Source organism: Macrobrachium nipponense, chromosome 11, assembly GCF_015104395.2.
Source record: "Macrobrachium nipponense isolate FS-2020 chromosome 11, ASM1510439v2, whole genome shotgun sequence".
Lineage (NCBI taxonomy): Eukaryota > Metazoa > Arthropoda > Malacostraca > Decapoda > Palaemonidae > Macrobrachium > Macrobrachium nipponense.
The window spans coordinates 33,119,527-33,144,110 of NC_061087.1; the positions used below are offsets into that span (position 1 = coordinate 33,119,527).

Consider the following 24,584-nt stretch of genomic DNA (forward strand, 5'->3'; position numbering starts at 1 on the left):
TTAGGAGGCCCACGTGCTTTGCGGCGGGAAGAAAACAGTGGCGGCAAACAATGCCAGTGACCCCAGCGCCTACCCCACTGCAGTCACCGTTGGTCCCACCTGCAGTGCCTGGAGCTACGTCAGGTGGCATTTGGCGTGACCACCCACGACTTGTTTCGAATATTTCAAAACTGGATTGGGCGGAGCTTAGCGCCCGGACGACTCGTCACTGTACGTCCACGATTTTACGTATGTTTTATGGAACATTTACGGTTTACTGATGTAAGCTGTTGCCAACTACCAATTTCCGCTCATGCGTGGGCGTGTGTGCGTTGATACGTGAACGTGTGACCTTAGCATAAAGCTAGGTGGTCTGGAATGAGCACCCCCCGTGGGGTTCACCTGTCAATTTTGGGGATTTGTTTGGTCGTCCAGTAGTCAAAAAATTCTTCTTACCTGACTACAATTTTTCTTCACTGGGGTCACTCAGTTATAATGTTAAAATATGCACTGATGTGTACATTCATTGTGGAAACTGTCTGCACTGAGTGTTCTAGCTGTTTTGTGAGTAACACATGCTCTCAGATTGATTCACCCAATGGCTGGAAATACAATAGCTTTTTTTTTTTACCTACAATTCAGTACATGTGGCGGATATCAAGTCTAATATCTTATTATTTACCTTGAAATAACACCCATTCGTCCGAGAGCCAACAGTTGGTGAAATATAAAACAACAGGTTGACTAATATTGTCAGGTCAGTTAACCTGTCATAGGGAAAATGCATTATATCAGTTTTATAGCAAATACTAATGGCTGGATGAATAGCACAATATCAAGCTTCTTTGCTTGGCAGTGTTGCACACAACATCCCTGTTTACCCAGTAGTTGGATGAATTGAACACCATAATGAATGGTCTTACTCACCAAACGCTTGGTGGGGATAACTTGTACCATGAGACATGTTCTCTTAAGTTTTTGGAAGTAACACTTTATGTAACACTTTGGGTTATTTGCGCAATGGTTTAGAGAGTAACATGCGCCATGTCTTATTAAATATAGTCGAGAAACTACTCATACTAACCCGTCAATTATTTGTAAGCAAGACCATCTGTTGTATGTAATTGTGGGCATGAGTGGGTCCTGGGCGCTGTGGAGTTAGAAGACCCAGATCTATGTGGATGAGGACCTTGGGAAGGGATTTGGAGACGATTGAGGAAGGCTTAGCAAGGAAGGACATCAGTGGCGGAATTTCACATTGGCCCTTGGCATCATGGAACCTTGAAGGCTATGATGATATTTTTTTCCCCCATGCACCATAGTAGTTGCGCAACAGTTGTTGAGGGCATAGGACACGTTATCAGGCTTATTTGACTTACTGTAGGCCACATAACGAGGAATCAAGCTTGTTCCACTGTTTAGGATCTATAGAAGCCTTATTTTCCTGACAAGGGGAGGATAAAATACTGTGTAAGACTTATTCGAGTACCCATCATTTTGTGAATGAAGCACTCGACTTATTCATCCAGTTGTTGAGGGAATTTGTCACATAATCAGTTTCATTAGTTCAGTGGGTGGGCGAAACTATCTGGCTGATTCACTTAGTGGTAGTCACACATCCTTATTAATATGTCGCCCATATAGAATTATAAGTGCTTGAAACCTTCAGCAAGACTCGTAATCGTCAATATTTTATATTAGTCTTCCCAAAATAAACCTTACATAAAACCGTTTTCTAAAGTTCAGATTACAAAGAGAATGGTAGTGTCTGATCAAAGTAGTATGTCAATTAATCGTGTAAAAAATGTTAGTTTTTGTGCCTTTGCGGGTTAATTGTCTTGAAAAAATCTGGATAACCTTGTGATCTGGGTATTTGGAAGAGTCAAATAAGTTAAATTGTTGAATTCTGTTAATTTTGGTGGGAAAATTAAATTATCAGACCGTCGGTCGTGTACACAACACTATTGGGATAGCCGAACCCTCAGTTAATGAATGACCCATTAAATGACCGCATATGTTGCTTGGAATTGTAAAACTAGATAGCTTAATTGGGAGAGCGGTAGATAATAGATCTGAATGTCCCCAGTTTCGATCTCGGGTCTGGGCGGTCCTAAGTTTTTGTGGATTCGATATAGGTACTAGTGCAATAAATTGTGCAAAGTAGGCTATACTAATTGGATATCAGCCAAGGTTAAAGCTTTAAGAGGCACGTTATACGAGAATGAATTGATATTCAAGTAAGTAGACACGTGTTGTACATTGCAGCATACCAAAAGAGAATGTCTATTTCACATTTCAAGGTTAACTTCTGTGCTGTTCAGGAATTATTATTACGTCCGACCACCCGATTTTCCTATGTATTGAAGGCATGGGCCATTTATGAGACCAAATCGTAACTGTATGGCCCCATTCCAATGTAATGGGAAGGTCAACAGTTTATTAAAGGTGAATTGGTGTTGCTTAAGTCTGAGATATACAGATTGCAATTGAAAATATCAGATTTAAGTAATTTTATTATTTAAGTAATTTTATTTGTTCATCCGCCGATGGTACACATATAATAATTATAATAGTAAACCGTTACGCGGCAAAATAGATGTGTAATCATAGTACAAGGGTAAAATCCCTATCTTTGTACATCGGGGGTGTAGCTCAGTGGTAGAGCATTCGACTGCAGATCGAGAGGTCCCCGGTTCAATCCCGGGCGCCCCCTGTTTTGCTCTTTATAATCGTGAGATCGTCGTGTCTCATAGGTAGGCAAAAGCGCCTAAATTTCAGTACGCATGGCCTCTATGCAAGTAAAGAGTAACGGCGGTAATTACATCACTGTTGAGAAGCTTTTTCTTGGTTAATGTGACCTGGACACGGAAAATGAGAGATCGCGATTTTTGCCATAAACGACTGTTGTAGTAGCTTTTCAAGAAATATATTCTTAAGAAAAGTCAGAGGAGCGACTCAGGTTCACTTATATCCGATTAAGAGTCATATTTTAAGTAAACTTTAGGAAGGAAGTTAGGTTCATGTTAATAAGGAAGAAACATGCATTTGCTTTTATTTTTGTTAAACGAATGGCTTTTTTTTATTGGCAGTTAAAAATGTTAGATAAAATTCCTTGTGTCTTACCCACGGTTGTTGTTATTATTATTATTATTATTATTATTATTATTATTATTATTATTATTATTATTATTATTGTTATTGTTATTATTATTATTATTATTATTATTATTATTATTATTATTATTATTATTATTATTATTATTATTATTATTATTATTATTATGTATTCAGAGGATGAACCCTATTCGTATGGAACAAGCCTTCTTGTTCTTGGGCCATTGTCTTGAAATTCAACCTTCCAAAGAATATGGAGTTCATTTGAAAATAGTAATAGAAGGTTATTGGAAAAAAAGTCCAGTTATCGGAAAAACATAAATTAACAAATTAGTAAATAAAAAATAAGTTAATTATCAAAATACAATGAGAATTGTATTATGGTAACGTAATGCATTGCAACTACGCTTGAACTTCTGTGGTTCCAGTTGCACGACATCCTCAGGGAGGCTGTTCCACAGTCCAGTGGTGTGAGGAATAAAGTGCCCCTGGAACTGGAAAAGGGGGTCAGGGATCAAATGTGAATGTGAAAGATCTCTGTTAACATACAACTTATGAAAATGTGACCAACAAGAAACCATCCGTTGATGGTCCAAGTCATAACTGCTTATATAAGGAAACAGAAACCTACCACCGTGAACCACTCTATCTAAAAGAGATAAATCGCTGGCAAAAGCAGACATCCACACCGGAAAACAGTATTCTAGTAAAGGAAGGACAAATGACCTGAAACAGGATGCATTGATTCTATAAGGTCTTACGAACAGTGCCTACTGCCTAGCTTTCGTGCGGCATTTGCCGACACTTTTATTAGATTTTTCTCAAAAGTAAGATGTGAGACAAAAGTTACACCTAGAATAGTTAAAGCTTCAGACTCATTCAGGAGAGTCCCATCCACCCTGAGGTTGGGGGGGGGGGGGGTTGTTTATGTGGTGGAAGATCGGTACGAGATCTGCTAATCGGTAGTGTTTTCGTTTAACTGTAGTTCAGCCTCATACTCCCAACGACTACACCACTCACTGATCCGGTCCATGTCACAATTGAGGCTAATGGCAGCTTCATTTCTCATAAGTGGAAACTGTATTGCACCCACAAGTGTTGCATCATTGGCGTACTGAACAATTTTGTTTTCCAGGTCAATAACGATATCACTTGTATACACTAAAACTAACAGTGGACCAAGAACACTACCCTGTGGAACTGCAGACACTATAGGTCTTGGTTCACTCAAGATCCCATCAACAACAACTCACTGTTGTTTACCTGTAAGGAAATCTCGAAGTAATTCTAGAGCATATCCACACACTCCAAGATTCTGAAGCTGATAGACAAGTGCCTTGTCATTTACTAAATCGAAAGCAGTACTAAAATTTATTTGAATTACAGTGCACTCAGAACCTTTTGAAGGTTCTCTTTCAAATGGCATTCCATGTCCAAAAGAGCATTATAGGTGCCTAATTGCTTCCTACATGCTTCTTAATTATCAACTAACAATCCTTTAGATTCCACATACTTATATAGTGGTTTAAAAATAAGTTTTGCGGCAACTTTGGAGAGCACAGGGAGAATGAAAATTGGCCTGTAGTTACTGCAGACTGCAGTCTGCGGATACACCATTCTTTCGAACTGGCAATGTACTACTAAGCTTGCTCTCATCGCAAAAGATAGTGCGTCGACATAAAAAAAATCGATAGAATTTGTTAATCTTGAGAGACATCACCCTGGAAACCATCATGATTTTCACTCCAGGTATTAAAATTATAAAAAAGTTTCTTAGCCTCCCTAGAGCGAAATGCAAATTTTGTAAGAATAGTATCAGGGAGAGGGACATCCTTAGCCGATTGCTCAACTTCAAAGCTCAATGAAGCAGTTCGGCCTTTTCCTTAGGGCCAGTAATCAATCTACCATCATCTGTTTGTAACAGTGGAGAATGGAAGACAAGCCTAGCGCAAGAATAAATGATTCCAATTTGGTCCACCACATGAGGCTGCACGGCACGACAACAAAAATGGTGTAATTTTCCTGTGAACGATTCTTCTCTACATGTTGAATTTGGTCTGTTTTGTCTTAGTTAACTCGTCTACATGTATCATCAAACCATGGGTGGACCATTTGTCTTGAATTAGATCACCTTTCTAGGGACGTACCGTATTAAAATAGCCATCACCATTTCATTTAACTTTTTGGGATCAGGATCGGATGTAGCATCTGAAATATTAAGTGCATGTAGATAAGTAACGGACATGACGTTATCTAGCTTCTTTTAACTCCTGAAGGTAAAAAAATCTTGATACAATGCAGATAACTGCATATGCCACTTCCTTGTTTTTAACATAAACCTAATATCCTTCTTAGCGTTTACTTGAAGTATGGCCCTTCATCTGGTATAACAAGTTCCAGTCGTAAATTCGCACAAGGAAGGATAAAGATCATTGAATTACGAGAAAAGACGATGTGTACTGGAAGTTATTTGTACAAAAATTGGAGGTATTAGTAGGAATTAAACGTAGAATTGTATGCACAAAGTGCACATGAAACGTGCAAATAATTGATTTAAGAAATAGGTGCATTCAGATGATTCAACAACTTTAGAAGACGTAAAACAAACCAAGAAGAGCAAATTATCTATTGAAGATTTCAGGAGAACGCACTTGTTTTGGAGATGGATATAAAGGTTTCACTGATGTTTCAAGAAGTGAAAGGGTTTTTTGAGGTGATTAGTAGAGACGAAATTCAGATGTTGGCCAAGAAGGGCAGAGGTAATGGGATTTATCATATTGGTCATATTTTGTCCAGGAATAGTACTTGTGTCCAGATTTTTTCGACACATCATCTTTGTAGGGTGATGTAAACTTATTCAACGCTTTTGAAATTAGGTGCATAAGAATTGCATTAGAAATGCTGAAGTTGCTGAGATCTGCAGTACCTAACTCCAAAATGTATATTATTGGTAGGCAGAATATATTGAGGAACATAAACTGGAGATGAATATAAAGAAAGAAAAAAAACAAGAGAAGGTAGAGGATATTGAAGTTAAGAGGTTGAAGAGTGATGAATGAAAAGGAGGGGAGGTGGGTTTAGAAGTATTTGGTTCAGAAGGGGCAAAGGCTTAAGAAATTATTTGAGAAGAGCAGAAATATTAAAGCTGGTTCCATTACAACAAAAGACATAACATTGGCTGAGAAACATGAACTGTTAAGAGGTGACACATGAAGTCAATTATAGTAAGCGCCAAAGGAGAAAACAATCTTGAAATACTATCAGCAGTGCCTCTATAACTAGAATGCACTTGAGTCATTGATGTTCGAGCATTAAAATCCATTTGCAGAAGGTTACGTTGTGGCTTACAGGTACCCCTCCACTTCATGAATGAACTTTATTAACCCCAAAATGTGGACCTCACGGTTACTTGAGTTTAAGAGACGGAAAAGAAAGTGATTTGACGCTAGGTAGGGAAGCAAAGGAGGATGCAACAATTCGAAGATACAGTTGGCCTCCTCTGGTACTGCAGCCTGCCTTGTGTAGCGTGAGGCATTTCTCCAGGGCATAGTATACTTCTTGCAACTTTTCTCTGCGTTTCATCCTGTTTGCCTTTTCATCTGTTACAGTTCTAATGCATAATATTCCCTTTTAGTGGTCTGATCCTTTCCCAAGTGGTTTAACGTGATTACACCTTTACAATTCAAAATGAAAGGTTAATTTTGAAATTTCTGAACTGGTCAGCACCTATTCAGATGTCAACATCCATGTAATTTACCTATTTCATAGACAGTGGAGTCTCCATTAGCGGTGTTCAACACGTCTTCATGAATTTCCTTGAGTGTTATAACCTGTCAAAGTTACTTTGTTGTACATAACCCTCAATTTTGCCCTTTTTGAGGTTTTTCTTGCACATTGTAGTGACTGTTAAAAGATCCACTCCTGCGAATTAACTTAGGCAAACAATTTAGTTCTTATTTTAAGAAATTCAAGTGGTTGAGGATCGATTTTGCTATTATTCTTATCGACGAGTCTCACCTTAATGGCAAAGGATTTCTTCAACACAGAGAGGTAGTGTGTGTGTGTGTGTGTGTGTGTGTGTGTGTGTGTGTGTGTGTGTGTGTGTGTGTGTGTGGATGATCCAAAGAAACATTGTTTGGGAAGAGCAGGCAGGGAAACTTCAGGAGAAGTGTAAGTTTTTTGGAGATGTCTCAAGACTAGAAAACCATCAGGATAGTTTAGGGTGATCAGATAGTGTGGATATACTAGAAAGTTTATTGAAATTTATTAAGAAGAGCAACCGTTCATGAGCTGATTCAAAGTCACCAGAAATCCGTAGAAAAGTGTTGAAGTTGGAGTGAAGTTTTTAATAATTATGTCAGAAGGAATAGTCATGAAAATGGTAGAGATATTTTAAGTTGAAAAATTTGAAACAAGAAATTTATTTAGAATGAAAGATGGAGTAGAAATTGTAAAGATTTTTTGAAAATCAAAGATGGAGTAGCAATCGTAAAAAATTAACGGAAATGAAAGATTTAGTAAAAATTTTAAAACTAATGAAATTGAAAGATGGAGTAACAATTGTAAAATATAAAATTAGATGAGAACTGGGAAGTGGATGGTTCAGGTAATATAGAACAAGTAGTTAATATTAAAGGATTTGTTAGTTATTACAGGAGAGTGTTTGGTATAGTTAGATGGTTCAGTGAGTGGATAATGTGATGAGGTAGTTGATAAAGAGTAATTTTAGCAAATTATGTAAAATATTTTAGTATTCAGAATTTTAATTACATCAGTGAGAGAGAGAGAGAGAGAGAGAGAGAGAAGGGACGCTGGCACTGTGTGAGGAGGAGAGGATGAGAGTAGATCGGAGGGGGAGAGATAGAGAGAGAGAGAGGAGAGAGAGAGAGAGAGAGAGAGAGAGAGAGAGGGGGGGGGGTGGGGGGGGGGGAATAAATAATGAAACAAAATTTTGTGATATCCAGGATAAGGTAGATCAGAAGTTTCAAGACTTGCAAAGTTTGTAGAGGTAGATGATTCAAGAAGGATTTAGTTTGAAGAGAATTTTCCGAGATTAGTGAAAAGATAATGTTTCCAAGGGAAGTGCGTATTAGATGTCAAGCAAGCAGGAAGGTTATTGCTCGAAGAATTTTGCAATGCCATGATTAGGTAAGGATTCTTGCTCTAAGAGAAACATGGATTTGTATTTTTCAGTAGCATTACAGGGAAATCATCGGTTCTTACTGTTGAGTTAAACCTGAATAAGCTTTTCCATTCTTTACTTTCTTCAGGTAAATTAATATTTTTTCACGTCGAAAGTTGTAGTTGCTAAAGTCAAAGCTGCACTGTCTGATAATTTGGTTCGGGGTTGGATATACAAATGAGAATGATTCTGCTGGACATTCACATATTACTATAGGATTTATGACGGGTTGACCATATACTGTGGGGGGCATGAGTGCACTTTCACTTGGAGATGCTTGCGTGTATGTGAGGAAAATTATTTTCTTTATTGCTAATTTCGTCTGCCACCTTCTCTTTGTTGTGGCCTTTACAGAATTGAGTTTTCACTCACATTATGATATGCAGTGTAACTTGTTTGCTTTGAAATTTTGCATTGTTGGTTATGATTAGCTGTGGAAATGAATTCCAATGTATTTTCACGAATTACAAAAAATGAGCACGTTTACTGTGTGCCAGTGTTACTTATAAGTGAATAGTTGTTTTTGAAGCTCAAGATGATCTCTCTCTGTTGACTGGCAACAGAGTTTGACCAGGTGTGTGAATAATTTTCTATGCAAAAGTCAGCAATTTTTCATTTTTCGTGTAAAAACTCTGGTAAGGAAAGCACAAGATAAATTTCCCTTTCGATTTCTTAGTTTTTGCAGTCCATCCAATATTTGGTAGAGGCTTTTTCTTTTTGCAAATAAAAGTATTTGTAGATGCAGTTCTTCATTTCGAGGTCTCCAAACATTGGGATGAGGTGCTTTGGTATCTTTAGCAGCCTGGGGTGCAAGGAAGGGCCATTGCTACTGGAATAGGTCTGTAGAATCAAAAGAGGTTTCTGGATGGGTATCGTAACAGACGGAGCCGCATTAGGTTAGGAGTTGCTAGTGGGAATTTGGTGTTGAAGATGAAATAATCATTGGAAACGCCTGGTGGAAACTTTTATGTTAATAAGATGCACTTGTGGATGGGGAGAGGGAGTTACATGTTTCATTATTTTATGTGGGGGGTGGGGGAGAGGGTGGTTATGGTCACAATTCCGTTTTTGAGTGGTACCTAGAACGGCGAACTTGGTAGCAAGAAGGTAGAGGTAAAGAAAGGAGGGGATCTTGGAGACGCGGATGAGGGAGAGTGGCCAGTGATGATGGGTAGTTTTTTTTTTTTTTTTTTTTTTTTGTGTGGGGGGGGGGGGGGGGTGGTGGTGGGGGGGTGGGGGCGGGGGTGCTGGAGGGGAGGATTGGAATGAGGAAGAGGGGAGGGATGGGATTTGATGGTTAAGAACGCTAATAAAACGTTTAGCTCTTACGGTTCGCGTGGTGGTAGTAATGGCAGTTGTTGACTTTGCACCATAGACGAGAGAGAGAGAGAGAGAGAGAGAGAGATTGAGTGTCCGAGGTGAGTGAGCGAGTATAAATATTTATATGGTGAAGTGCAATATTCTTGAACGAAGCAAGTTTCTCGAGAGGCTGTTAAAGGAAACTGCTTTTGATTGTTGCTTTTGGGGTTCAAAAGTTGTCTAGTTTATGGAACTAAGGGTGAGGTCACAGTTTGTTTTTGAGGTTCTGAACTTTCTTAGTGTGTGGATGGAATCATTTGTGATGGAATAGAGTAAAGTAAAAAGCGATCTAGTAAAGAAGTTTTACAGTGGCCAAAATAGGGGTGTGCGATGGCCGGGAATCGAACCCGGGTCAACTGCTTGGAAGGCAGCTATGCTAACCACTATACCACCATCGCATAGAGAATACTGACGTCACTTATAAATAAGAAAGAAACCAAAGTTACTTTTATCAAGTCCATCTTGTGATGATCGATACACTGAAGTAATTAAGGTCTTTGTTTCTTGAAGAGATTGATGGAATCGCGATTATTCGTCGAAGCCTCCCTTCCTACCGACAAAGGGGTTTAAACAATAACGGCAATATTTTATATGATGAAAACCTGTTACAAAATAACGAGATCGTAAACGTGTCCATCTTTCAAGAGACCTGTTCGGAAAAGCAACGAAATATAATAGAAGCAGTGGAAGCATCCGCCAGCTCAAGATCATGTCTGTCAGTCATGATGAAGTTGTCTAGATATTGGTATTGGATGCACCCATCTACATTAATTGCATCCGTTTATCTGGACGCGTAGCAAAGAAATAGCGGGGCTGGTTCGCCTTGATGTATTGTAAAGTAAATCACGCACGACCCATTGAAATGTGACACACAACGGACAGTGCCATTCAGCTAAATAAGTTTAGCCGTCGGGAGTGTTAGTATGCAAATAACAGACGTGGAAAGAAAAAACACATTGTAATTGAACCGTGAAAAGGAAGGGAAAGAGCAGCGGCTCTTTGGAAAGATATCGCTTGACAGAAAAGTTTTCAAAAAGGAAAAGGAAAATGTTCCCCCCTCGGAATGCATAAAAAAGAAACGAAACCAATGTCTGCCAGGCAATTTGTTTATTTGGATAATTTTATTGCAGCATACACACACTCTCTCTCTCTCTCTCTCTCTCTCTCTCTCTCTCTCTCTCTCTCCTCTCTCTTCTCTCTCTCCAGGCCAATATCAGGCTAAAATGGATGTCAAGGGAGAAAGAGGGAGGCAAATTTTATTGCAATCGATTGCCCTAGAGTGCTATATAATTGCTTTGCAATAATTGCTTTTGCATCTGACCCCGTCTTGCGCACAGGCCCAATTGCAGTCACTACGAAAAGCTCGTTTAACGTTCAATGAAGCTTGCGAAATACTGCAAGCAAGCAAGGCACAGTATGAAGTTTTGATATTTGCGAATCATATGTTATACGTTAAAATTGTGTAGTGAAAATATCGCTAAAAAAAGTCTTTACGATATAATCAGTTTCATTTGCTCTTGTTGAAGGTAAATCTATTGAAAAAATTATATGTATTTTCATTACCTGTTCACTAAAATATAAGTTGGACTTGGTTCCTGTTGGGTGTACCAGGATTAATAGAGTACCGGAATAATTCTGGGTTGTACTATTTGCTTTCGGTTACCTCTTCGTCAGGTCGAATGGAAGGAAAACCATCTGACCAGTGAAACCCCTCCCCCGCCCCTCCGCCCTCGGTCCTCCGTTTTTCGGCTCAAAATTAGCCCCTCCTCGTTTTTCTAGATCTTGTTTCGATCACTATTTGGTCGAAAGCTAAGGGCGAGTTACTACTCTGAAGTGGTCTTGCATCAACCCGCGTGGCCATCCCTTCTCGTTGTTACTATTGCCTGGATAAATATTTTAGTATCAAGTCATGGTATTATGATTTTACTGATGCTTCTTAACTTAATCTTTAGTAGCCAGGCCGTTACTGCTTTCCCGAGTTAAAAATGGGTAGTTGGTTATGATGCTCACATGCATGGTACATACACACCACAGACAAATATGCGTATATATAAATGAAATTTGGGTGTAATTCCTGCCAGTGTCAGCTTTATTGCTGAGCCACCATCAGAGGACTTATACAGAAGGGTAGAAATTCCCGATATATATGCTTTCAAGACAGTCCATAAGACAATACAGATAGTTGGAAACCATGCTGGGGCGCTGCTACCCTTTTTCCCCGTCTGCCAAATACCTTCCTTAACATTTAAACTTCTTGAGTATTTCGTTTGAAAATATTGGATCAAGTTTATACGTGCCTTGACTGATGTTTTGGGCATGTATAAGCTTGATTGAAAAGAAATGTACATGAAGTTTGAATTTTAAGGGTCTCCTCAATTTAATGGAATTGATAAAAGTTGATATGTCCCTAAAGAGGGTAGGATTCCGCATACAAGCACCTGTCAAGTGCAAATACTCGGTTTCCATGCTTTTGTACGTTTATATTTACTGTTCAGAGTCAGATAGAATGTGTATGGTGAATTTTTATGTCTGTGTATGAGTCTTTGAAGATGGCTTAGCAATAAAAGATGATACCGGTCAGGATTTACAACCGTTTTTCATCCCTGTGGTGCTATTATGTAAATCAAGGTCTAGATGTAAATCATGTGTCCAGTGATTATAGTCTCTCTCTCTCTCTCTCTCTCTCTCTCTCTATCTCTCTCTCTCTCTCGTCTCTCTCGCTCTCTCTCTCTCTCTCACACACACACACACACACACACACACACACACACACACACACACACTGTGTATGGTTTGCGTGTGTATTTGCAAACGGGACCAGCGGGAAATATATATATAATATATATCTATATATATATATATATATATATATAATATTATATATGAAATAGAGAGAGAGAGAATGACCCTAGCCTTCGATGTCAACACTTTGAACGCTGAATGTCTTGTGATCTCCACGAACCTTGAAAATAGAGAGATCTGGAAGTGGATGTTGAAGGCTGATGATTATCCCCAAATTATTTCAAGGCAGAAATGGGGGCCTACGTTTTGGTGGTGTGTTAGTTCTTTGAACGTTCCTTATATTTCTCCACATTTAAAATGATTAAAATTGTCATTGTATCGTGGACTAGGTATGACTTATTTACTTTAGATTATTTTAGATTAAGATTGCGCATCCTATGTGTAGGGATGCAGTTAATCATTAAGTGCAATATGGTAATGAAGGAAAGTATTGTGTGTTATTTAATAAATTGCTCTCAACCCACTTTGGCCTGAGTTGTAAACAGATGTCGACCCACTGTTGAATATATTAGCAGGTTTTTGACGTTGGTGTGTGAAATATGTCAACAAAACGCAGCAATACAGTCGCCAGAATGGAACTTTACTTTTATTGCAGCCAAACTGCTGTTACTGGAAACGAATTCGATACGCAATACTTCCATTAAGGGGAATGAATATTTGAAAATAAACAACCCTTAGCTTGAAAATCATAGAAAAAGGACTATTTTCCTCAAAGTAGAATTTCAATGCAAGAAATTTCCCTTAATGCCAGATCCCATGTGGTCTAGTGGCTAGGATACCTGGCTTTCACCCAGGAGGCCCGGGTTCGATTCCCGGCATGGGAATATGTTTTTTCCCTTGTTGAGGAAGGGGTTGTTTGGCTAGTTGGTAAGTTTGAAAAAAGACACGTACAAACATTATTGAGTTCGTTTAGTGCCTTGTTTAATGTAAAACTGTATTGGATATCTCTGAGAGAGAGAGAGAGAGAAAAAAAAACTGATTTTGATAAGAATATATTTATTTTATTTACTTATGAAATGCGTCCGAAAATTATTTTTGCGTATAAATGGGATTTTAGAAACTTTTAATTTCTTAGTGGTCATCTGAAAGGGCGCCAAACTTATTTTTTTTATTACTCGCAGAACAAGATTCCCACTTTTCCAGTAAATGCGCAAGGGCTCCACGAACTGAAAACTCCTTTGTATTATTCTATCTGACATTGATCATGAAAATCGAACAGCCTAAGGTGTTTGATGACGACGCGTCAGATAGTTGGAAAAGTGTTCAGGTTTCATGATACAGAGCCCGATAATGCACTGACGAGTCCCACTCGAATCACACAGATGACGTATTTTACGTAATAAATTGAGATCACGAAGAATTAGAAATGTAAGGAATGTTGTGTATAAATGGATGCACTATTCATTCCGGCAAAACTGAGATTTTCATAAATTAACGAGAAGGTTCCAGTGGTTAAGCTGTCTTGAAAATGCTTGCAGCCTTTCTTGACTGATAATTTCTCCCTGCAAAAAGAGAGCTGGTAGTGGTTAAATGCTTAAGGGATGCTGCTGCTGTCGGTCGTGGTTCTCACACATAAATAACAACACTTTCTTACAGTAAGTCTTCATATTAACAAACAAGAAGAAAAATGTTGCAGCATAACGTGAAATTACCCATTGATTTTGGCTTGGTAATTACAAGTTTAGAAATAAAATACAAGTCATTATGCAGACGAAGAAAAGAAGTTAATACCCAATAATTATGGCGCTACGCAAGACGAAGGGCAAAAATGTTTCGTTCGTGTCCCAAAGCAACCAACTGCGACCAAAGTCTAAATAAATACAGTTGCTTCCGCTAGATTAACCCTCATGCAACGCCGTAATTACAATCTCATCTGCGCCCCTGGAGCGGCAATTAAAAGAAAAAGTCAGCAGGTGAGCCAGGGCCGAAATCATCATTTATAATGTGGCGTCTTTCCTCCGAATGCGATTGCAATCTGAAATGAGGGAGGACCTGGTTCGAGTCGTCTTAATGGTTATGTCCTCGCTAATGGCTACGTCCTGCCTGATCCAAAGTAAACTAATGGATATTATACGAGTTTTTTTCCCTTTTTTTTTTTGCACTTGGCAATCATTATAATCACATACGTACAGGTAACTCTAAACTAAATAGTGCTGAAGATTATTCCCAAGGTACCAAATGAAGATGTACTCTCAACGATGTGCGCAGGGCGGTGTCTGTTGGAAAACTAAAACGACACGCAGGCCCCCTGTACTGTATTAGATTAACCAGACTAATTTAAAAACAAAAGGTCTCATTAATATGAATTTTATGACCTTGTTAGATAGACAGTCGTTATTGCATTAGTATCGTATTAGATCACATTCTCTTGTTGAATATCAGGTTCAGTGCAAGTATCGATTGACAAGCAGTTCTGAAGATGTTTGTGTACAAACATGCCCATTCATATAAAAAGCAAGAAATTTCCATATTTTATACTAGGGCCTTTTAACAAGCTGGTTAGTTGGTTGCAAGATTTAGTCTGAAAATCGGATGGATCAACTTTATATCAAACAACATATACTCGTGTAAGAAAACTGGTAAATATAGAAGTCATGATTATAAGAAATAGTTCCATGTTAGGATTTCCAGGCTAATGTCATTCCCCTCCCCTCTGAAATTGTTAATCCCAGTGTTTGGCATTTGAGGAATCTCGTGACCGGGGTCTGTTAACCCTTTCAGTTGCGTGACTGGGTGTCTTTCTTCGTCATTTCTTCGTCATCTCGCTTCTGCTGATCTGGTGAGTCGATATTTGGACTCCCCGAATACCAAAAATCTTCTAGTAGTAAGTCTAGATGATAAATATTAATATTAATTGTTCATAATGTGTAAGAGTTTGATTCTCGCTCTTTCAAGTATACTATAAAATATAGTATATATCAGGTTATTTTTTGGAATGGAGAACAGTAAGGACATTGATAATGGTGGTAACATCATAATGCATAAAATGCAGTGTTTATCTATATATAAATTTTTGGGGGTGTTACACCATCATCAAGGTACACCCATCATCGGTCTGTGTAAAGTTAGTTGTCATACTGGGGTACACAGTATTATGTCATTGTAAATATCAAAATAAGAAAAGTAAAAGGTCCAAAAGACTGTGTGAAGTTGGTTGAAAAGAAACATGTTTGTCTGCCTGTTCTGTGGCTTGAAAAGTGTTCGCCAGAAATAAATTTTGAAGACATATGGGCCACAAAATTACTTGATCGTTGTGTGTAACCTTAGAATTCATATTTGGTGTCAATATATTCAAACAAGCAAACTGAAAGTGTGGAGTCAAAATAACGAGTTAAAGTTAGCAGAAAGCAAGAACTGTTAGAGTAATTAATGACCTTCCAGCCAAAGCACATTAACTAAAACCAAGGATGTTTTAGTAATTAATTTTTGCCATCCAGTGCAGAGTAAAGTATATTACCGCAGTGTTCTATGGCGGGAGTACTCTGTATGCATATTGTGAAGAAGAAATTTTTAATATATACATTGAATGAGGGCCCCACAGTATTTGTCTGCTCTTTAACTGTATGATTAACATTTTACATGATACTAAAATGAAAGTATATATATATATATATATATATATATATATATATATATATATATATATCTATATATATATATATATATATATATATATATATATATGTGTGTGTGTGTCCCCTAGATTTATTAACGTAAAAGCATTGGTTATATTATTTGTACTGTGCAATGCAGTTGCAAACTTATATACTTTGATTTTTTCGTTGTTTATGATGCCACTGGTACACTAGGAATGATAATAAAAGTAAGACCAACTGATATTTCAAGGCAAGAAAGCGGTGCGACTGTTAAGCAATTTCCATAAATGTTTTCATTTCATATAGATATTGTAAATCCGCAACATTCAATTCGGGAATAAGTTACGCCTCCGTCTCGTCATAATAACATTATTATAATGTTTTGAATAAACTTCACAAAACGCAATTATATCCGTTCCCTCACGGCCATTCTCCATCATCTTGTAAATGTCATCCCTTTGCCTTAGTCATTTGCAAGTCCTATTTCTTTAACTGAACGTCCTGCAGTTTTCTGTTTTGTTTTTTGTATGGTTTAGAGTATTACGATATTTGGAGTGATAGTTTACAAGTTGTTTGGTAGACCTTATGATTGATAAATATACCCTTTTACATACCAATAAGACGAGTCTTTGTGTAACAAGTGATCGGTATTGTAAAGTAATAATGCAGCTCTGTGAATAACTCTGAGTGTGAGCAAACGTTTTTGTCAAGAAACATCCGTTGCCAACCCTAAACGCTTACGAAATGCGAGGATCTAAGTTAACGTATTTCGAAACTTTCAAAGGATTCTTAGAAGGTGTCTGCACTCTGTTGATAAAGAGATTTAAATGTATTACGAAGAGCAGATAAATAACAGCAGTTAACAAGCCGGACCTAATTCCTTGTGAGAGAGAAAGAGGCGGAATGAGGAGGATAGGTTGCATTTTCTACTTGTTAACTCTGTTCAATACCATATCGCTGCACGAAAATGGGTCAGCGCACTGGACCACTAATTTGTGCGACTCCAATTAGCAAAACGTCCCTGGAATCACGGCCATTAATCTTTTTTTTTTCTCTCTTTCTCTCTACGGCAAACGTATTTTGGCTGCTTTTAATTGCTATCGTATTTTCATTTTCATGGGTTTAGAACTGCTTTCGAACGTTAAATACCTAATTAGGAGAGGGAAAATAACCCATTCGCTAAATAACACCTGTTTGTTAGCTTTATAGCTTCCGAGTTGGGTTATTACTGTGTATAGGCATTTCATTATGTAACGTACATTTTCCCCATTTATGTAGGGAACTCCTGCTGTATTTATGACTTTAGATTCTACACCCGATCCAATTTGGGCTTTTCCTCCAACAAAGATAGATCGACTCCCGTTTCCTCAATCCTATTTCGTGATTTAAATGCAGATTCTTAATTAGACTGGGAATTGGTCTATTCAATATCACAAGAAATGGAAACAGGGTTCGGGAAATATTGATTTGATTTCATATTCAATACAGTAATTTCAAGGAATGAACCGATAACAGATTACACCTTACAAACAAGTCAGTATCATCCTTATTTTGTGAAAAGTCATTGAATGATAGGAAGTGACCCAGCTCTTTCGTCCTGCGATCCCAGAATTTTGATTCCCCAAATCAAGCTTTCAATCTCCACTCGTAGTTGTTGCTCTCATTTTCGTTTTATGTTTACGACTTGAGTTGCAAAGCGAACGAATTTGATCTTCTCAGGTCAAATGAGAACAGGAGTCATCAGTCGCGGTCAACTAGGCGTGAATCGATGAGGCGTAAATTCTAGAGCAGGGACACGTCACCATGGCAACAGCGTAACATCAATATTCCCCATTAACGCCATATTCGCGCGCGGATTATTCGTCTTTGCACGTGTGTGGGTGTGTTTGTGCGGGGGGTGTGCCCTTCGTCTGGAGGGTTATTGTAGGGTACTGCATTAATCCTAGTGAATTATGAATGATTTAATGTATGTAAAATCAAGTTGTTTATCTGTAAATGCCTAATCATCTAAGAATATATAAAATCCCCATTACAGATGGAACACACCACCATAAAGTATATGAAGAAAGTATATTATGGAGGGCTGTATCGAAGATCGATTTAGCTGTGAGGGTAATTTACATTTTCACACACACACACACACGCACACACACGTGAGCATGTATGTATAAATTTATAGTTCAGTACATCTTAGTTTAACCAGACCATTGAGCTGATTAACAGCTCTCCTAAGCCTGGCCCGAAGGCTTTTATTTTGATTTGCGTTGCTAGGAACCAATTGGTTACTTAGCAACGGGACCTACAGCTTATATCGAGAAATGAATTTCTAATCACCTGAAATAAATTTTTCCGATTCCACATTGGCGGCAGATTGGGGGCGAACTCGGGCTACCAGATTGGTAGGCGAGTACTTGCATGTAGGTATGAATAAAGTGTTAAATATAAGTAGACAAACTTTTTTCTGAGAATGTTTTATGATGGTCTTTATTATTTGTTCGTTATTTTTATCAATAAAAGTGATGGTTTGAATGCCAGTCTGTCTCGAAGTTCGTCCGTTGATCGTACTTTTAGTTTTCAATTCTTAAAGTCTTCAAAGTGTTCTTATGTTAGTCATCCTAGTGCTTGGCCTTTGGCCTAAATTCTATATTTAACTCAGTTCTTATTTTAGTCAGGTCTAGTTTGATTTACTCTTGGGGATCATGAAAGATATATATCGGGAAAATTATTTTGCCACTTCCACCCCTTTGGGAACACGGCTGGCTTCCATTGGCGTCATCGAGGAATTACACGATGGATCAGTTATGCCAGTTGCTCATTTATGGAAGATCTAAGATTGTATATAAGTCGTTAATTTTGTGTTGAATTTTCAAAGGAGTGATGCTAAGACGATGTTGAAATTAATATATACTTCTGCCATAATCCGCGTCAAACTAAACTACTTATATATATATATATATATATATATAAGATAATTATATATATATATATATATATATATATATATATATATCAAATCAGGTGTTGACTGAAGGAAACAGGCCAATCTACATAGTTTTTTTATTCCAACGTTCGTTAATACATTTATTTTAGTAATAATCCACAGAAAACGTTTTGCATATATATATATATATATAATATATATATATATATATATATATATATATATATATATATATATATATATATATATATATACCATTTACCCGAGTCAGTCATACAATAGATGTACACTGTAACTGCCCCCATTATGATAGCTTTTGGTTGTTCCATAAAACTTAGCTCATGGGAAGTTTCTAAAGAATACTCCAACAAAAAAGAAAAATAATTCAAATGCAGACAGGCCGGTTTCAATAGCTGTAACACAAAACACACCTTTTAAAGTAAATGTGGTTATGTGGGTTTTATTGTAAAAAATGTAATTAACCCCAGTGAAAAATCATCAGATTGAAAAGGCATTTATAGTCAGGTTGTATAACGACGATTGTTAAACCATTCGTGGGATAAGCGGTGCAGGCAGTCCATCTGTTGTTATATGTATAACTCACTTTCCTCAAACAATGGAATGATAATAGATACTTCCATGTATACACATGGTATTGCAAGATGCATTCAAAATAATCCTATGATGTCAACAGCAATAACATGGCTGGCCGAAGCTAGTTCTTTTTATGAGAACTTTATGTACAGTAATGATGTCAAATTGTATTTTACCCATTCTTTTTCGATTGCAAGCGCTAGACAAATACGTTAACCTAAATATGTTTTAAAAGCTTACCAGTTATGATAGATGTATTCAAAGACTAAGTTTTAAAAGCTCGGCGGTAGCTGTGGCTGGGAGACTACTGAAGCCTAAATTGGAATGAATGCTTTGCAAACCTACTTAGGTCTGGAGGGTACTTAGGAGGAACTTTGTAGAATGAAAATCGAGGTTTTTCATTGTTCTCATTATATTTTTACTGCAGAGATGAGGATGAAATCCTTAAGAAGCAAGAAAGCTTCAGTTTCTTTTTCACAAATTACACAGAAACAGACTGCCTGATGAGGCTTCCACTCTCTTACAAATGTATGCAGGCTTTCACCTTTTTCTAACACACGCACGTGTCTGTATGTATGTAAGCATGTGTGTAAGTATGATAACCGCGCTGTGTAACCCACCCACATGAAGGGTTTCTGTCTAATCCCATTTTCTTGAGCTCGGAGCTGTTTTATCCACTCCAACCCTGGGCTAGATGGCAGTGTAACGTTGCAAGTCCATTCTTCATCTATTTATGATTTTCTTAATGTAGGAAACATTAGTTTTGATATTATAGTCCTTTAAGTAATTACTTTATATTTAGACTCTCGTCTCTTGAAAACCAGTATGCCTACAGAACAAGTATTCACCCATGTCTATTTAGATTGAACTAGTAAGTCCAAGACAATTTGGAAAGGGGATGTGAACCCAGACATCGAATTAGATTTGAGGGCCTTATTTATCCACTTTATTATTTGGATGTAAGTTGCTTTTCTTGGTGATTTTTGTAAGAAATCTGCAACAGAGTTAATGATAGCATTTTTAGTGAGCACTGACAGTGCAATGTCTATTGTTGTTTACTGTTGTCTTCGGGGGCTTTTGTTGTTTTCGGACCTCACTAGCGACAATTCTGTTTCGTGAGAAAGTAAGATAGTACAAAATGTCGAGGATGCACCTGTTGTTGCAGTTCTTCGCGTTGTTTATATTGCTCGCTCAACTGCTGGAATATATTGCTCTCCTGGTTATGTCTCCGCCCTTCTAGATATTCGTGTTTTAGGTTGAATTGCTAGAAGTAATGAAGTAATGGTATAATTTTCAATTAATGACACTTACTTTATTTTCTAGTTTCAAAACTGTGAGAGGGAGATTGGTTTAAGAAGGATCACAGCGAAAAAATAATGGTTGAAGTCCACAAGAAGAAAAAATTTGGTGCACAATTAAGAACAAGCGGCAAGAGGATTTATACAGTGTAGTCAGAAGAATAAAGAAATGAATCGACTGTAATTCTTTCATTCACAGAGTTGGTCTTTCATTTCTCAGAGAGTTGGTAATGAGTCTCTAGATATCTGGACTATTTCGTGTAATCTATGACTTTGAAGCTTTGTACGTAATTACGGATTATCGTGGTAATTTTCAGTTATTATGGATGAGAACGAAAGTTGAATGATGTGAGAGAATGAAAGGCGTCATTTGTTTTAGTGTCACGTGACATGATTCTATTCTTTGTCTGCCGAGTAATGAGACTCGACAAACAAAAAGAAAATACGGCAAAGGAATAGAAATCCTCTGTAATTGGATTCCTTCTTTCTTCTTCCCAGAATTCCTCTCTTGTTCCCTGAAAAGCCGTCATGATTTCTTGTTCACATGCAACAAAATAATAGAATCTTGGGGGAGACAGAGAGAGAGATTAATTTTTCGCCAATTTAAAAAGGTTAAACTTCCCTGAAAATTGGTGTCAGGGATTGCACTCAGCGATAGACGGCTTCAAAACGAAATACTTTCGTGCATAAACTTGGGTTTATTGTGAAGACAGTTTCATTGCAGGGGAAGAATAACGTGGTGAAGGAAGGGTGGTTAGTGGTTGTTTTGTCTTTTTTTTGCACTCTTTAATCAAATTTCCCCGTTCGCATTTGAATAGAAAATAATATGCTAAAGATAAGAATAACTAAATATGATTGTAAAGATAATTTTAGCTATGAAATGACTAAAGATAAGAGTAACTAAATATGATACCAAATATAATTGTAGCTATAGATCATTCATATAAGTTAACTGCCTATTAAATGCCAACTCTGCATCATTGCTTTCATATCTGTTACTTTAATTATTATTATCCTTATGAAAGTTAACTGGCTTGAACGCTCTCCCACCCATAGGCGTGGTAGTGCAGTCAGTGTACCTCATGGGGTACTGTAGGCATTACATAAGGTTCTTTGCAATGTGTCTTCGGCCCCTAGCTGCAACCCCTTACGTTCCTTTTACCGTTCTTCCTTTCATATTCTCTTTCTTCCATCCTACTTTCCACCCTTTCCTAACAAACAATTGATTAATTGTGTAACTGGGAGGTTTTCCTCCTGATATACTTAAACACCTTTCAAACCTTTTAACTTTCAGTTTCCATTTCAGCGCTGAATGACCTCATAGATCCCAGTGCCTGGCCTTTGGCCTAAATTCTTTATTCAATTCAGCTTATTTCAACTACTTTGCTCTCCGATGTGCATGGGTCCACAAAGCATGTTCTTTATTCTTGCTCTGACACGAACTCGTTCTCTGTCATTTGGTATTAATTTTCTGTCATTTGGTATTAATTTTCTGTCATTTGGTATTAATTTTCTGTCATTTGGTATTAATTTTCTGTCATTTGGTATTAGCGTCCATCTTTCCATTTTTAGAGGTCATTTCCTTATGATTAGTAATGTTGTGGTCCTCGCTTTCTACACTTATTGTTTCATTCACAAACGTTGTATAAATTGAATTCAGTTTCATATTAAAGCGGATTTTCTTCCTTGGTTATAAAGTTCAAAATAAATTTATATAATTCTGCTTGCAGTAACGAGATTCAAAATGGTGTTATCTATGTCGTCAAGTTTTAACCTTGAAAATTTTCGAAATTGTACTGTCGTTGAAATAGCACCCAAAATAACAGAATTCGGAACAGATCTGAAAGTCTTTGAACATATTTTAGAAAATCTATATTAACGGGGATATTTTATGAGAGGTATGCAGTACCAAGCAGCTGAAACAGCAGATGTAAATACAGTTGAGAAAAGTGAACAATTCTGTTCATACTGCTCATAGTATGTGTAAGTCCCACATTCTATAATCATTATTGTCTGAGATCCCCATCCGGAAACGTTCGCAGTCCAGAGAGGGCAATTAATTTTAGAAACGGCCTTTGTCGAAGAGGGACGGTTGCACAGAGCTTTGAAAATTTGTTGTCCGTTTGCCCCAAATACGCTCTGCCACATTCAACACAATTATTGATAAATTGACAGGTGGAGCATATTCAATTAATTGCGATGGATGAGGCATGATATGTGTGGGATCAATACACAAAGAGTTGTCAAATCATAAAGCCAGCCGTTGGCGTCGTTTCTATACAACATTTTTATTTTTGAGATTTAATTACTGCTTGTTAAAACTAATTGAATTCTGTGAATTATCGTGAATGAAGTTTCCAGGCGATTGGTTTCATGTCTGTAAACTGGTTGTTAAATTGAAGGCTATGCAGTAGTTGGTCATTACTTGTTTTGTAGGTCTATGTTGGGTACACATCCCTGTCGCTCACAAAGTTGGATGCAAAGTGTCCCTTACAAGGAAATAAAATTCTGTAAAACTCACCTCATGTTAGCTAGGTAGGTTTAACATTCAACATTTTATGTATTCTACTTGCATGCTAGTGGTGTATGAACTTGAAATTTCATACTGAAGTAATTGATTCATGAATATTTTTTACAGATGGGCTGGCGGTTGTGTGGGTGTTGGTGTGGGTGTAGGTTGGGGGAATGTATCTGTTCTTTAATGTTGTGTATGCGTAACTGTTGTATGAATTACTTTTTCTCCTCACCTGTTATTTATCACGGCTTTTTTTTTTTTAGATCTCTCGAAAATTATTCCAGTTTTTCTTCAAAAAAGCTTACTTATTACCAGAATACCATTGGATCAGATTAACACTTATGAAATGAAACAGCTATTGAGTCTTTTCTAAAGAAGAAATTTTGTTTTAGATGATTGTAGATTTCTGCCAAAGCTATTTCGTTTTAAAGGTTTTATTGAGAGAGAGAGAGAGAGAGAGAGAGAGAGAGAGAGAGATTGAGAGAGAGATTGAGATTAAAGGCCTGCATCTGCATTTTCATTGCTTTGTCATGCAAATACTTGGAAGTATTATAATTAAACCTTTAGAAGGCTGTGGCGTCAGTGAAGCAAATGTCTCTCAGAATCTTATTGTACTAATAACAACCATTACTCAGTATCATTGTTATTGAACGTGTGAAATAAGTTTACGTATTTTTTCTGGTTTATCATATTTTTGCGCAATTTTGAAAGTATTTTTTTTTTCGAAAAATAAGAGCAAGGGACTTCTAGATAAAAGGGTTTATCAAGAGTGGCATTTTTTGGTTAGGCTCCAAATATGATTTTATTACTTATTGCTGACTGATGTGATTGAAGAGGACTCGACGCAAAGAAAACGTGAAAATGCGGCCATGAAGGAAATATTGTTATACCCACGACTCTGAAATTTGACAGTCTGACATTTTCTCGAAAATCTATTACTATTATCCAGCTCCTGGGAAAAGTTGGTTTGTTGGCAGCGGTCTTGGGCACAAGTCTTTTCAATTCTAATACTCGTTGTTTTTTTATTTTTTTCATTTGTCAGTTTTATTGTAGATAGTTATTCTTTTATCAGAAAACAATTAAAGTGGATAAAAGTGTCTTTGTCATTGCGTGAACATCAATCAAATTATACTTACTGAGACTGGATAATTTAATGAGTGACTCAGTACATTGGTCACGTAACTTTTCCAGCTAGATTATAAAT

The 24,584-nt window shown here is 37.3% G+C and overlaps 3 non-coding genes across 3 annotated transcripts; 2 read left to right on the forward strand and 1 right to left on the reverse strand.

Annotated features, from left to right (window-relative positions):
- The first annotated feature begins 2,620 nt into the window (after nucleotides 1-2,620).
- On the forward strand, nucleotides 2,621-2,692 carry Trnac-gca (transfer RNA cysteine (anticodon GCA)). Its single transcript has one exon. It is a non-coding gene; the product is annotated as a tRNA-Cys (tRNA).
- A 7,268-nt stretch (nucleotides 2,693-9,960) lies between these two features.
- Trnag-ucc (transfer RNA glycine (anticodon UCC)) lies at nucleotides 9,961-10,032 on the reverse strand. Its single transcript has one exon. It is a non-coding gene; the product is annotated as a tRNA-Gly (tRNA).
- Nucleotides 10,033-13,188: 3,156 nt separating this feature from the next.
- On the forward strand, nucleotides 13,189-13,260 carry Trnae-uuc (transfer RNA glutamic acid (anticodon UUC)). The gene has a single exon. It is a non-coding gene; the product is annotated as a tRNA-Glu (tRNA).
- The last annotated feature ends 11,324 nt before the right edge of the window (nucleotides 13,261-24,584 follow it).